The sequence below is a fragment of the Zalophus californianus genome, chromosome X, assembly GCF_009762305.2.
Source record: "Zalophus californianus isolate mZalCal1 chromosome X, mZalCal1.pri.v2, whole genome shotgun sequence".
In the NCBI taxonomy this organism is placed as follows: domain Eukaryota; kingdom Metazoa; phylum Chordata; class Mammalia; order Carnivora; family Otariidae; genus Zalophus; species Zalophus californianus.
The window spans coordinates 82,184,836-82,200,187 of record NC_045612.1 but is presented as its reverse complement, the minus strand read 5'-3'; positions in this window follow the sequence as shown (position 1 = coordinate 82,200,187).

The window sequence follows — 15,352 nt, the reverse complement described above, 5'->3', positions numbered from 1 at the left end:
TTGGGCCAGTACCATACTTTCTTGATCACTACAGTTCTGTAACATAACTTGAAATCCACAATTGTGATGCTTCCAGCTTTGCTTTTCTTTTTCAAGATTGCTTTGGCTCTTTGGGGTCTTTTGTGGTTCCATACATATTTTAGGTAGTATAGACATTTTAACAATATGTGTTCTTCCAATCCATGAGCATGGGAAATCTTTTTTTATATTATTATGCTATGTTAATCACCACACATTACAACATTAGTTTTTTTTTTTTTTTGGTTTCTTTTTTTATTTAATTTTATTATGTTATGTTAGTCACCATACAATACATCATTAGTTTTTGATGTGGTGATCCATGATCCATTGTTTTCGTATAACACCCAGTGCTCCATGCAGTACGTGCCCTCCTCAACACCCATCACTGGTCCAAGCAATCCCCCCTTCCGTCTCCCCTCTAAAACCCTGTTTGTTTCTCAGAGTCCATAGTCTCTCATGGTTCATCTCTCCCTTTGATTTCCCTCCCTTCATTTTTCCCTTCCTTCTCCTAATGTCCTCCATGTTATTCCTTATGTTCCACAAATAAGTGAAACCATATGATAATTGACTTTCTCTGCTTGACTTATTTCACTTAGTATAATCTCCTCCAGTCCCATCCATGCTGATGTAAAAGGTGGGTATTCATCCTTTCTGATGGCTGAGTAATATTCCATTGTATATATGGACCACATCTTCTTTATCCATTCGACTGTTGAAGGGCATCTCGGCTCTTCCACAGTTTGGCTGTTGCAGACATTACTGCTATGAACATTGGGGTGCATATGGCCTTTATTTTCACTACATCTGTGTCTTTGGGGTAAATAGCCAGGAGTGCAATTGCTGGGTCATAGGGTAGCTCTATTTTTAAATTTTTGAGGAAACTCCACACTGTTTTCCAAAGTGGCTGTACCAACTTGCATTCCCACCAACAGTGTAAGAGGGTTCCCCTTTCTCCACAACCTCTCCAATATTTGTTGTTTCTTTCCCTGTCCATTTTTGCCATTCTAACTGGTGTAAGGCAGTATCTCAATATGGTTTTGATTTGAATTTCCCTGATGGCTAATGATGATGAACATTTTTTTCATGTGTCTGTTAGCCATTTGTATGTCTTCTTAGAGAAGTGTCTGTTCATGTCTTCTGCCCATTTTTTGACTTGATTATTTGTTTTTTGGGTGTTGAGTTCGAGAAGTTCTTTATAGATCTTGGATAGCGGCCCTTTATCTGTAGTGTCATTTGCAAATCTCTTCTCCCATTCTGTGGGTTTGCCTCTTGGTTTTGTTGACTGTTTCTTTTGCTGTGCAAAAGCTTCTGATCTTGATGAAGTCCCAAAAGTTCATTTTTGCTTGTTTCACTAGCTTTTGGAGATGTATCTTGAAAGAAGTTGCTGTGGCCGATGTCAAAGAGGTTACTGCCTCTGTTCTCCTCTAGGATTGTGATGGATTCCTGTCTCACACTGAGGTCTTTCATCCATTTTGAGTTTATCTTTGTGTATGGTGTTAGAGAATGGTCGAGTTTCATTCTTCTGCATGTGGCTGTCCAACTTTCCCAGCACCATTTATTGAAGAGAATGTCTTTTTTCCATTGCCTATTTTTACCTGCTCTGTCAAAGATTATTTGACCATAGAGTTGAGGGTCCATATCTGTATTCTCTATTCTGTTCCACTGGTCTATGTCTGTTTTTGTGCCAGGACCATGCTGTCTTGGTGATCACAGCTTTGTAATATAGCTCGAAATCCCGGCAACGTGATGCCCCCAGCTTTGTTTTTTGTTTTCAACATTTCCTTGGCAATTCGGGGTCCTTTCTGATTCCATACAAATTTTAGGATTGTTTGTTCTGGCACTGTGAAAACTGTCATTGGAATTTTGGTCGGGATGGTGCTGAAGGTATAGATTGCTCTGGGTAACATAGACATTTTAACAATGTTTATTCTTCCAATCCATGAGCATGGAATATTTTTCCATCTTTTTCTGTCTTCTTCAATTTCTTTCAAGAGTGTTCTGTAGTTCCTAGAGTATAGATCCTTTACCTCTTTGGTTAGGTTTAGTCCAAGGTATCTTATAGTTTTTGGTGCTATTATAAATGGAATCATTTCTCTAATTTCTCTTTCTACAGTTGCGTTGTTAGTGTATAAGAAAGCAACTGATTTCTGTGCATTGATTTTGTATCCTGCCACATTACTGAATTGCTGTATGAGTTCTAGTAATTTGGGGGTGGAGTCTTTTGGATTTTCCACATAAAGTATCATGTCGTCTACGAAAAGAGAGAGTTTGACTTCTTCTTTGCCAATTTGAATACCTTTTATTTCTTTTTGTTGTCTGATGGCTGTTGCTAGGACTTCTATTGTTCTATGTTGAACAATAGTGGCGAGAGTGGGCATCCTTGACGTGTTCCTGATCTTAAGGGAAAGGCTCTCAGCTTTTCCCCATTGAGAATGATATTTGCTGTGGGTTTTTCATAGATGGATTTTATGAACTTGAGGAATGTTCCCTCTATCCTTATACTCTGAAGAGTTTTAATCAGGAAAGGATGTTGTATTTTGTCAAATGCTTTTTCTGCATCAATTGAGAGGACCATATGGTTCTTCTCCCTCTTCTAATGTGTTCTATCACATTGATTGATTTGCGAATGTTGAACCACCCTTGCATCCCAGAGATGAATCAGACTTCGTCATGGTGGATGATCCTTTTAATGTATTGTTGGATCCTAATAGCTAGGATTTTTTGAGGATTTTGGAATCCATAGTCATCAGGGATATCGGTCTGAATTTCTCCTCTTTGATGGGGTCTTTGCCTGGTTTGGGGATTAAGGTAACGCTGGCCTCATAGAATGAGTCTGGAAGCCTTCTTTCTGTTTCTATTTTTTGAAACAGCTTCAGGAGAATAGGTATTATTTCTTCTTTGAATGTTTGGTAGAGTTCCCCAGGGAATCCGTCTGGCCCTGGACTCTTGTTTTTTGGGAGGTTTTTGATCACTGCTTCAATTTCCTTACTGGTTATTGGCCTATTCAGATTGTCCATTTCTTCCTGTTTCAGTCTTGGCAGCTTATAGGTTTCCAGGAAGGCATCCATGTCATCCAGATTGCTCAGTTTATTGGCATATAGTTGTTGATAATAATTTCTAATAATTGTTTCTATTTCTTTGGTGTTAGTCGTGATCTCTCCCCTTTCATTCATCATTTTATTAATTTGGGTCCTCTCTCTTTTCTTTTGGATAAGTCTGGCCAGTGGTTGATCGATCTTATTAATTCTTTCAAAGAACCAACTTCTAGATTCGTTGATCTGATCTACTGTGTTTCTGGTTTCTAATTCATTGTTCTCTGCTCTAATTTTAATTATTTCTCTTCTAATGCGTGGCTTAGGCATCATTTGTTGCTTTTTCTCTAGTTCTTTAAGGTGTAGAGTTAGTTGGTGAATTTGGGATTTTTCTATTTTTTTGAGTGAGGCTTGCATGGCTATGTATTTCCCCCTTAGGACTGGCTTTGCAGCATCCCATAGGTTTTGGACCAATGTGTTCTCGTTCTCATTGATTTCCATGAATTGTTTAAGTTCTTCTTTGATTTCCTGGTTGACCCAAACATTCTTGAGCAGAGTGGTCTTTAGCTTCCAAGTGTTTGAATTTCCGCCAATATTTTTCTTGTGATTGAGTTCCAGTTTTAAAGCATTGTGGTCTGAGAATATGCAGGGAATAATCTCAATCTTTTGGTATCGGTTGAGACCTGAGTTGTGACCGAGTATGTGGTCTATTCTGGAGAAAGTTCCATGTGCACTCATGAAGAATGAGTATTCTGTTGTTTTAGGGTGGAATATTCTGTATATATCTATGAGGTCCATCTGGTCCAGTGTTATTATTCAAAGCTCTTGTTTCCTTGTTGATTTTCTGCTTAGATGATCTGTCCATTGCTGAGAGTGGAGTATTGAGGTCTCCTACCATTAACGTATTGTTATCAATATGACTCTTTATTTTGTTTAAAGGTAAGCTTATGTAGATGACTGCTCCCATGTTGGGGGCATAGATATTTACAATTGTTAGAACTTCTTGTTGGATAGACCCTTTAAGAATGATAGAGTGTCCGTCTGTGTCTCTAATTACAGACTTTAGTTTAAAATCTAATTTGGCTGGTACAAACATTGCTACCCCAGTTTTCTTTTGAGGTCCGCTGGCATGGAAGATGGATCTCCAGCCCTTCACATTCAGTCTGGCTGTATCTTTAGGTTCAAAATGAGTCTCTTGTAGACAGCATATGGATGGGTCCTGTCTTTTTATCCAATCTGCAACCCTGTGCCATTCTATGAGAGCATTTAGGCCATTCACGTTGAGAGTGATTATTGAAAGATATGAATTAATTGCATCATGTTGCTTGTGAAGACATTGTTTTTATAGAATGTCCCTGTACATTTCTGTTGTATATCATTCTTGGGGTCTTTCTCCTTTTATAGAACTGCCCTTAATATTTCTTGCAGGGCCGGCTTAGTGGTCACATATTCTTTCAGTTTCTGCCGATCTTGGAAGCTCTGCATCTCTCCATCCATTCTAAATGGATGGCAGCCTTGCCGGATAAAGTATTCTTGGCTGCATGTTCTTCTCATTTAGTACCCTGAATATGTCTTGCCAGGTCTTTCTGGCTTGCCAGGTCTCTGTGGATAGGTCTGACGTTATTCTGATGTTCCTCCCTCTGGACGTAAGGAATCTTTTCCCCCTAACTGCCCTTAAGATGTTTTCCTTGGTTCTGTGATTTGCAAGTTTTGCTATTACATGCTGGGGTGTTGGCCTGTTTTTTTTTTTTTTTTATCTTGGGAGGGGTTCTCTCTGCCTCTAGGATGCGAATGTTTGTTTCATTCCCCAGATTAGGGAAGCTCTCAGCTATGATTTGTTCAAATACGTCTTCTAGTCCTCTCTCTCCACTCCCTCCAGGATTCCAATTATTCTGACATTGGAACGCTTCATGGTGTCACTTATTTCTCTGATTCTATTTTCCTGGATTCTGAGTTGTTTTCCCCTGGCCTCCTCTTTTCCCTTTTTATCTATTATATTGTCTTCCATGTCACTTATTTGTTCTCCTGCCTCACTTACCCTAGCTGTTAGATTATCTAGATTGTATTGGATCTCATTGATAGCATTTTTAAGTTCTGCCAATTCAGCTTTCATTTCTGCCCTTAGAGACTCTATGTTGCCATTAATTGATTTCTCCATTCTAGCCATTGTCTTCACAATTGCTAGCCTGAATTCCACCTCCGACATCTTGGTTATATCTGCATCCATATGTAAATCTGTGGCATAAGTCATAATCTCTGAGTCTTTTCTATTTTGGGGGTTCCTCCTCCTAGTCATTCCGTTGAGGGGTGGTTGAGGGAATGTATAGAGTCCAAATTATTGACCAGAACCCAAGCAAGATGCACCTGTTTTCTAGGGACCTTATGGTTGCTGTCCTCCTGTTTTCCCAGCCTGTCTTCTGGGGGTGGGGCCTGTCGTGCTGTTACTCAGGCAACCCTGTTTGGGTGGAGTTGCCCTGCCCCCCTGTGGCCGGGGATGGGCTCAGTGGGAATCAGTTTTTTGGGGCTTTTGTTCTCTGGCAGCTTTCCGTGGCGGCTTTCCACATCTCTTCCGCGAGTCAGAGCAGAAGAGACCATTTCCAACCCTCTGCCTCAGAGCAGAGAGATCGCAGTCTGTTGTTCAGAGAGCTCTCCAGGCCACACTGTCTCTGTTTCTGTCTGTGCTGCTATAAACTGCAGTGTCCTGGGTTGTGCACCCCTCTGCAGTGCTCCCAGTCCTGCCTCCAGGTCGGGGCACGTCTCTGCCCTTTGTGCGTCTAAAACTGCCAGCCACTCCCAGTTCGCACGCAGGACCCCGCCGCTCCGGGTTTCCATCAAGTCCTTTCCCCGCCACTACCGGTCTGCGAGTCTGTGCCCTTCCCCAGCGCGCGAGGCTGTCGCTCACTGGTGGTGTGGGATCCCCATGGCCAGGCTCCCTCCCGCTGCCCTTTATCCTCAGATATCTGCCTGCGGAATCACGGCTCCCCGCTTCGTACCTGGAAACCAACCCCCTGTGATATTCTGTTTGTAGAGATCCAGATGTTCTTACATTTCAGGCTGATTTCGTGGGTGCTCAGAGTGGTCTGGAAGATATCCAGCTCAATTCCAGGGACCAGTTGAAATAGGGTCCCCTGCTCCTCCGCCATCTTTTCTTCCCCCTCCCACAACATTAGTTTTTGATGTAGTGTTCCATGATTCATTGTTTGCATGGGAAGTCTTTCCATTTCTTTGTGTCCTCTTCAATTGCTGTCATCTGTTCTTTATAATTTTCAGAGTGCAGGTCTTTCACCTGTTCTGTTAGGCTTATTCCTAGGTATCTTATGCTTTTCGGTGCAATTGTAAATGGGGACAATTCCTTGATTTCTCTCTCTGCTGCTTCATTATTGGTGTATAGAACACAACAGATTTCCATTTGTGGATTTTTGTGTCCTGTGACTTTACTGAATTCATACATCAGTTCGAGCAATTGTTGGGGGGAGTCTTTTGGGTTTTTGATATAGAGTATCATGTCTTTTGCAAATATCGAGTTCTACCTCTTTCTTGACGATTTGGACGTCTTTTATTCCTTTTTGTTGTCCGATTGCTGTGGCTAGGACATCCAATACTATGTTATAAAACAGTGGTGAGAGTGGACATCCCTGTCTTGTTCCTGACTTCAAGACATCCCTGTCTTGTTCCTGAAGAAGAAAAGCTCTCAGGTTTTGCCCACTGAGGATGATATTAGCTGCGGGTTTTTCATATATGACCTTTAGTATGTTCAGGTATGTTCCCTCTACTCCACTGATGGTGTTTATCCTGAATGGATGTTCTACTTTATCAGATACTTTTTCTGCATCTACTGAGAGGACCATATGGTTCTTTTTTTTTCTTTAAATTTTTTTATTGTTATGTTAATCACCATACATTACATCATTAGTTTTTGATGTAGTGTTCCATGAGTCATTGTTTGTGCATAACACCCAGTGCTCCACGCAGAATGTGCCCTCTTTAATACCCATCACCAGGCTAACCCATCCCCCCACCCCCCTCCCCTCTAAAACCCTCAGTTTGTTTTTCAGAGTCCATCGTCTCTCATGGTTCGTCTCCCCCTCCGATTTCCCGCCTTCATTCTTCCCCTCCTGCTATCTTCTTTTTTATCTTTCTTAACATATATTGCATTATTTGTTTCAGAGGTACAGATCTGTGATTCAAGTCTTGCACAATTCACAGCGCTCACCATAGCACATAACCTCCCCAATGTCTATCATGCAGCCACCCCATCCCTCCCACCCCACCCCCACTCCAGCAACCCTCAGTTCCTTTCCTGAGATTAAGAATTCCTCTTATCAGTGAGGTCATATGATACATGTCTTTCTCTGATTGACTTACTTCACTCAGCATAACACTCTGCGGTTCCAGCCACATCGTTGCAAACGGCAAGATCTCATTCCTTTTGATGGCTGCATAATATTCCATTGTGTGTGTGTATATATATACACCACGTCTTCTTTATCCATTCATCTGTCGATGGACATCTTGGCTCTTTCCACAGTTTGGCTATTGTGGACATTCCTGCTATAAACATCGGGGTGCATGTACCCCTTCGGATCCCTACATTTGTGTCCTTGGGGTAAATACCCAGTAGTGCAATTGCTGGGTCGTATGGTAGCTCTATTTTCAACTGTTTGAGGAACCTCCATACTGTTTTCCAGAGTGGTTGCACCAGTTTGCATTCCCACCAACAGTGTAAGAGGGTTCCACTTTCTCTGCATCCCCGCCAACATCTGTCATTTCCTGACTTGTCAATTTTAGCCGTTCTGACTGGTGTGAGGTGGTATCTCATTGAGGTTTTGATTTGGATTTCCCTGATGCGGAGCGATGTTCAGCACTTTTTCATGTGTCTGCTGGCCATTTGGATGTCTTCTTTGGAAAAATGTCTGATCATGTCTTCTGCCCATTTCTTGATTGGATCCTTTGTTCTTTGGGTGTTGAGTCTGATAAGTTCTTTATAGATTTTGATTACTAGCCCTTTATCTGATATGTCATTTGCAAATATCTTCTCCCATTCTGTCGGTTGTCTTTTGGTTTTGTGGACTGTTTCTTTTGCTGTGCAAAAGCTTTTTATCTTGATGAAATCCCAATAGTTCATTTTTGCCCTTGCTTCCCTTGCCTTTCGCGATGTTTCTAGGAAGAAGTTGCTGCGGCTGAGGTCGAAGAGGTTGATGCCTGTGTTCTCCTTTAGGATTTTGATGGACTCTTGTCTCACATTTAGGGCTTTCAACCATTTTGAGTGTATTTTTGTGTGTGGTGTGAGGAAATGGTCCAGTTTCACTCTTCTGCATGTGGCTATACAATTTTCCCAACACCATTTGTTGACGAGACTGTCTTTTTTCCACTGGACATTCTTTCCTGCTTTGTCGAAGATGAGTTGACCATAGAGTTGAGGGTCCATTTATGGGCTCTCGATTCTGTTCCATTGATCTATGTGTCTGTTTTTGTGCCAGTACCATACTGTCTTGATGATGACAGCTTTGTAATAGAGCTGGAAGTCCGGAATTGTGATGCCGCCAGCTTTGCTTTTCTTTTTCAACATTCCTCTGGCTATTCGGGGTCTTTTCTGGTTTCGTACAAATTTTAGGATTATTTGTTCCATTTCTTTGAAAAAAGTGGATGGTATTTTGATGGGGATTGCATTGAATGTGTAGATTGCTCTAGGTAGCATTGACATCTTCACAACATTTGTTCTTCCAATCCATGAGCATGGAACGTTTTTCCATTTCTTTGTGTCTTCCTTAATTACTTTCATGAGTATTTTATAGTTTTCTGAGTACAGATCCTTTGCCTCTTCGGATAGATTTGTTCCTAGGTATCTTTTGGTTTTGGGTGCAATTGTAAATGGGATCGACTCCTTAATTTCTCTCCCCTCTGTCTTGTTGTTGGTGTGTAGGAATGCCACTGATTTCTGTGCATTGATTTTATATCCTGCCACATTACTGAATTCCTGTATGAGTTGTAGCAGTTTTGGGGTGGAGTCTTTTGGGTTTTCCACATAAAGTATCATATCATCTGCAAAGAGTGAGAGTTTGACTTCTTCTTTGCCAATTTGGATGCTTTTGGTTTCTTTTTGTTGTCTGATTGCTGTGGCTAGGACTTCTAATACTATGTTGAATAGCAGTGGTCATAGTGGACATCCCTGCCGCATTCCTGACCTTAGGGGGAAAGCTCTCAGATTTTCTCCATTTAGAATGATATTTGCTGTAGGTTTTTCATAGTTGGCTTTTATGATATTGAGGTATGTACCCTCTATCCCTATACTCTGAAGAGTTTTGATCAAGAAAGGATGCTGTACTTTGTCAAATGCTTTTAATGCATCTATTGAGAGGATCATATGATTCTTGTTCTTTCTTTTGTTAATGTATTGTATCACGTTGATTGATTTACAGATGTTGAACCAACCTTGCAGCCCAGGAATAAATCCCACTTGGTCGTGATGAATAATCCTTTTAATGTACTGTTGGATCCTATTGGCTAGTATTTTGGTGAGAATTTTTGCATCCATGTTCATCAAGGACATCGGTCTGTAATTCTCCTTTTTGATGGGGTCTTTGTCTGGTTTTGGGATCAAGGTAATGGTGGCCTCATAAAACGAGTTTGGAAGTTTTCCTTCCATTTCTATTTTTTGGAACAGTTTCAGAAGAATAGGTATTAATTCTTCTTTAAATGTTTGGTAGAATTCCCCTGGGAAGCCATCTGGCCCTGGGCTTTTGTTTGTTGGGAGATTTTTGATGACTGCTTCAATTTCCTTAGTGGTTATAGGTCTGTGCAGATTTTCTATTTCTTCCTGGTTCAGTTTTGGTAGTTTATACATCTCTAGGAATGCATCCATTTCTTCCAGATTATCTAATTTGCTGGCATAGAGTTGCTCATGATATGTTCTTATAATTGTTTGTATTTCTTTGGTGTTGGTTGTGATCTCTCCTCTTTCATTCATGATTTTGTTGATTTGGATCATTTCTCTTTTCTTTTTGATAAGTCCGGCCAGGGGTTTATCAATCCTGGTAATTCTTTCAAAGAACCCGCTCCTAGTTTTGTGGATCTGTTCTACTGTTCTTTTGGTTTCTAGTTCATTGATTTCTGGTCTGATCTTTATTATTTCTCTTCTCCTGCTGGGTTTAGGCTTTGTTTTTTCTCTAGCTCCTTTAGGTGTAGCGTTGGGTTGTGTATTTGAGACCTTTCTTGTTTCTTGAGAAAGGCTTGTATTGCTATACACTTTCCTCTTAGGACTGCCTTTGCTGCATCCCAAAGATTTTGAACAGTTGTGTTTTCATTTTCATTTGTATCCATGAAATTTTTTAATTCTTCTTTAATTTCCTGGCTGACCCATTCATTCTTTAGTAGGATGCTCTTTAGCCTCCATGTATTTGAGTTCTTTCCGACTTTCCTCTTGTGATTGAGTTCTAGTTTCAAAGCATTGTGGTCTGAAAATATGCAGGGAATGATCCCAATCTTTTGGTACCCGTTGAGACCTGATTTGTGTCCTAGGATGTGATCTATTCTGGAGAATGTTCCATGGGCACTAGAGAAGAATGTGTATTCTGTTGCTTTGGGATGGAATGTTCTGAATAGATCTGTGAAGTCCATTTGGTCCAGTGTGTCATTTAAAGTCTATATTTCCTTGTTGATCTTTTGCTTAGATGATCTGTCCATTTCAGTCAGGGGCGTGTTAAAGTCCCCCACTATTATTGTATTGTTGTCGATGTGTTTCTTTGCTTTTGTTATTAATTGGCTTATATAATTGGCTGCTCCCATGTTAGGGGCATAGATATTTACAATTGTTAGATCTTCTTGTTGGATAGGCCCTTTCAGTAGGATATAGTGTCCTTCCTCATCTCTTATTACAGCCTTTCGTTTAAAATCTAATTTATCTGATATAAGGATTGCCACCCCAGCTTTCTTTTGGTGTCCATTAGCATGGTAAATCGTTTTCCACCCCCTCACTTTCAATCTGGGGGTGTCTTTGGGTCTAAAATGAGTCTCTTGCAGTCAGCATATTGATGGGTCTTGTTTTTTAATCCAATCTGATAGCCTGTGTCTTTTGATTGGGGCATTCAGCCCATTTACATTCAGGGTAACTATTGAAAGATATGAATATAGTGCCATTGTATTGCCTGTAAGGTGACTGTTACTGTATATTGTCTGTGTTCCTTTCTGGTCTATGTTACTTTTAGGCTCTCTCTTTGCTTAGAGGACCCCTTTCAATATTTCTCGTAGGGCTGGTTTCGTGTTCGCAAATTCCTTTAGGTTTTGTTTGTCCTGGAAGCCTTTTATCTCTCCTTGTATTTTCAATGACAGCCTAGCTGGATATAGTATTCTTGGCTGCATATTTTTCTCATTTAGTGCTCTGAAGATATCATGCCAGTCCTTTCTGGCCTGCCAAGTCTCTGTGGATAGGTCTGTTGCCAATCTAATGTTTCTACCATTGTAGGTTACATATCTCTTCTCCCGAGCTGCTTTCAGGATTTTCTCTTTGTCTCTGAGACTTGTAAGTTTTACTATTAGATGTCGGGGTGTTGACCTATTTTTATTGATTTTGAGAGGGGTTCTCTGTGCCTCTTGGATTTTGATGCCCGTTTCCTTCCCCACATTAGGGAAGTTTTCTGCTCTAATTTGCTCCAATATACCTTCTGCCCCTCTCTCTCTTTCTTCTTCTTCTGGGATCCCAACTATTCTAATGTTGTTTTGTCTTATGGTATCGCTTATCTCTCGAATTCTGCCCTCGTGATCCAGTAGTTGTTTATCTCTCTTTTTCTCAGCTTCTTTATTTTCCATCATTTGGTCTTCTATATCACGGATTCTCTCTTCTGCCTCATTTATCCTAGCAGTTAGTGTCCCCATTTTTTATTGCACCTCATTAATAGCCTTTTTGATTTCAACTTGGTTAGATTTTAGTTCTTTTATTTCTCCAGAAAGGGTTTCTCTAATAACTTCCATGCTTTTTTCAAGCCCAGCTAGTATCTTTAAAATCATGATTCTGAACTCTAGGTCCGACATTGTACTAATGTCTGTATTGAGTAGGTCCCTGGCAGTCGGTACTACCTCTTGTTCTTTTTCTTGAGGTGATTTTTTTCCATATTGGCATTTTGTCCAGAGGAGAATAGATAAAAGAGATCAAAATGCTAACAGGGTAACAACATCCCCAGAAAATATACTCTAAACAAATCAGAAAAGACCTGAAACCAGGGGAAAAGAAAGGGAAAGAAAGAAAAAAGAAAAAAAAAGGAAAAAGATAAAAACAAACAAAACAAAACAAAACAAAACAAAAAAACCCAATATGATCAAATATGATCAGGCTGGTGCATAGATCAGTGCCACACACTAGATTTTGGGTGTATTTTGGTCTGTCAGAAGAAAGTGCCTCCCAAAATTTTAAAGAAAGAAAAACTTATATATGTACAAAAATAAGGGTTGATACGATGAAGGGGTGGAATATGACTGTAAAGATGGAAAATTATAAAAAATTTTATAAAAGGAATTGATAAGAAGTTGTTTGAAAAAAGAAAGAAGAGGATTTTTAAAAAAAGAAAAAAAAAGGGGGAGAGAATGTGATCAGGCAGGAGACTAGAACAAAGCCATACACTAGAGATTTAGTGTATATTTTGATCTGTTAGAAGAAACTGTATCTCAAAATTTTAAAGGGAGAACAACTTATATATATATATGTATATATATGTGTGTGTGTGTATATATATATACATATATATGCCAAAAACAAGGGAACTATGATGAAGGGATAGAATATGACTCTAAAAATGTTTTTTCAAAAAGGGATTGATAAGATGGTTGAAAAAGGGAAAAAGAAAAATTCAAAAAAGAAATTAAAAAAAATTAACTTTGAAAGACTAAAGAATCATGGTAAAAAAGCCATGAATTCTATGTGCTGTATTCCCCTAGCACTGGAGTTCTGCCGTTCTCATTGATCGGTAAACTTGGTCTTGGCTGGCTGTTCTTGCTGATCTTCTGGGGGAGGGGCCTGTTGTCGTGGTTCCCAAATGTCTTTGCCGGAGGCAGAATTACCCCACCCTTGCCTGGTCCGGGCTAGGTAATTTGCTTGGGTTTGCTCTCGGGAGCTTTTGTTCCCTGCATGCTTTCGGTACAGCTTTGGAGGATGGAAGTGAAAATGGCAGCCTCCCAATCTCTGCCCCGGAGGAGCCGAGAACTCGGGGCCCCACTCCTCAGTGCGCCCCCAGAGAAAAGCAGTCAATCACTCCCGTCTCCCCAGTCTCCGGCCACACTCCGTGCTCACCTGGCCTGTGACCGAGCATTTCTATCTCTGGCACCCGACTCGGTGTGGAGTCTCCAAACCCAGCAGATCCCTACAGGGTGCTCCCACGCCGCTCCTCCCAGGGGAGGAAAGGGAGTCTCCCCGGATCTGCTGCTTGTTGGGTCCCCGTTGGAGGAGCAGTGGCCTGACTGTGTCGCCGATCACAGTTTATGGCAACCCCAAGCTGACAGTCCGCGCCTGGCTCCGTCTCTGCAGCCAGCTTCCCCGCTCTGATACCTGAGAGCTCTGCCGCGCTCAGGCACCCCCGGTCTTTCTGTGACCCTGAGGGTCCTGAGACCGCACTGTCCCGTGAGGGTTCCACCCCCCGCTTAGCCACTGGAGCGACGTCCCTCAGCGGAGCTGACTTCTAAAAGTTCCGATTTTGTGCTCCGCTGCTCTATCACTTGCCAGAAGCGGCCGACGGAGACCCCCTCCCCCGCCATCTATCCTCCCGAATATCGCCTCGGATTCACTTCTCTGCACATCCTACCTTCCAGAAAGTGGTCGCTTTTCTGTTCAGAGTTGTTGCTAGTCTTTTCTTCGATCTCCTGTTGAGTTCGTAGGTGTTCAGAATGGTTTGATCCCTATCCAGCTGAATTCCCGAGACCAGACGAAATCCAGGTCTCCTATTCCTCTGCCATCTTGCTCCGCCCTCTCAGGACCATATGGTTCTTATCCTTTCCTTTTTTAATGTGGTGTATCACGTTGATTGATTTGCAAATATTGAGCCGTCCTTGCAGCCCAGGAATAAATCCCACTTGATCCCGGTGAATGAATCTTTTAATGTACCGTGGGATTGAATTTGCCAGTATTTTCTTTTTCTTATTTATTTATTTATTTATTTATTTACTTATGTTAATCACCATACATTACATCATTAGTTTTTGATGTAGTGTTCCATGATTCATTGTTTGCGTGTAACACCCAGTGCTCCATTCAGTACGTGCCCTCTTTAATACCCATCACCAGGCTAACCCATCCCCCACCCCCTCCCCTCTAGAACCCTCAGTTTGTTTCTCAGAGTCCATAGTCTCTCATGTTGCGTCTCCCCCTCCGATTTCTCCCCCTTCATTTTCCCCTTCCTAGTATCTTCTTTTTTTTTTTTTAACATATAATGTATTATTTGTTTCAGAGGTAGAGGTCTGTGAATTTGCTAGTATTTTCTTGAGAACTGTTTACATCCATGTTCATCAGGGTTATTGGCTTGTAGTTCTCTCTCTCTCTCTCTCTCTCTCTCTCTCTCTCTCTCTCTCTCTCTCTCTTTTGCTGGAGTCTTTGGTTTTGGAATTGGAGTAATGTTGACCTCATAGAATGTATTTGGAGGTTTTTCTTCCATTTTTATTTTTTGGAATAGTTGAAGAAGAATAGGTATTAACTCTTCTTTTCACGTTTAGTAGAATTCTCTTATGAAGCTCTCTGGCCCTGGACATTTGTTTGTTGGGAGATTTTTTTATTACTGATTCAATTTCTTTGCTGGTTATTGGCCTGTTCGAGTTTTCTATTTCTTCCAGTTTCAAGTTTGGTAGTTTATATATTTCTAGGAATTTATCCATTTCTTCCAGGTTGTCCAGTTTGTTGTCATATTGTTTTTCACAGTATCCTCTTATACTTGCTTATAATTCTGTGGTGTTGGTTTTCATTTCTCCTCTCTCATTTGTGATTTTATTTATTGGGGTCCTTTCTCCTTTCTTTTTTATGAGTCTAGGTAGGGGTTTACCAATTTTACTAATTTTTTCAAAGAACCATCTCCTGGTTGCATTGATCTCTTCTACTGTTTCTTTAGTTTCTACATCATTTATTTCTGCTCTAATCTTTATTATCTCCCTTCTTCTGCTGGTTTTAGGCTTCATTTGTTGTTCTTTCTCCAGCTCCTTTAGGTGTAAGGTTAGGTTGTTTATTTGAGATTTTTCTTGCTTCTTGAGGTAGGCCTGTATTGCTATATACTTCCCTCTTATGACCGCCTGTGCTGCATCCCAAAGGTTTTGAACTGTCCTGTTTTGAT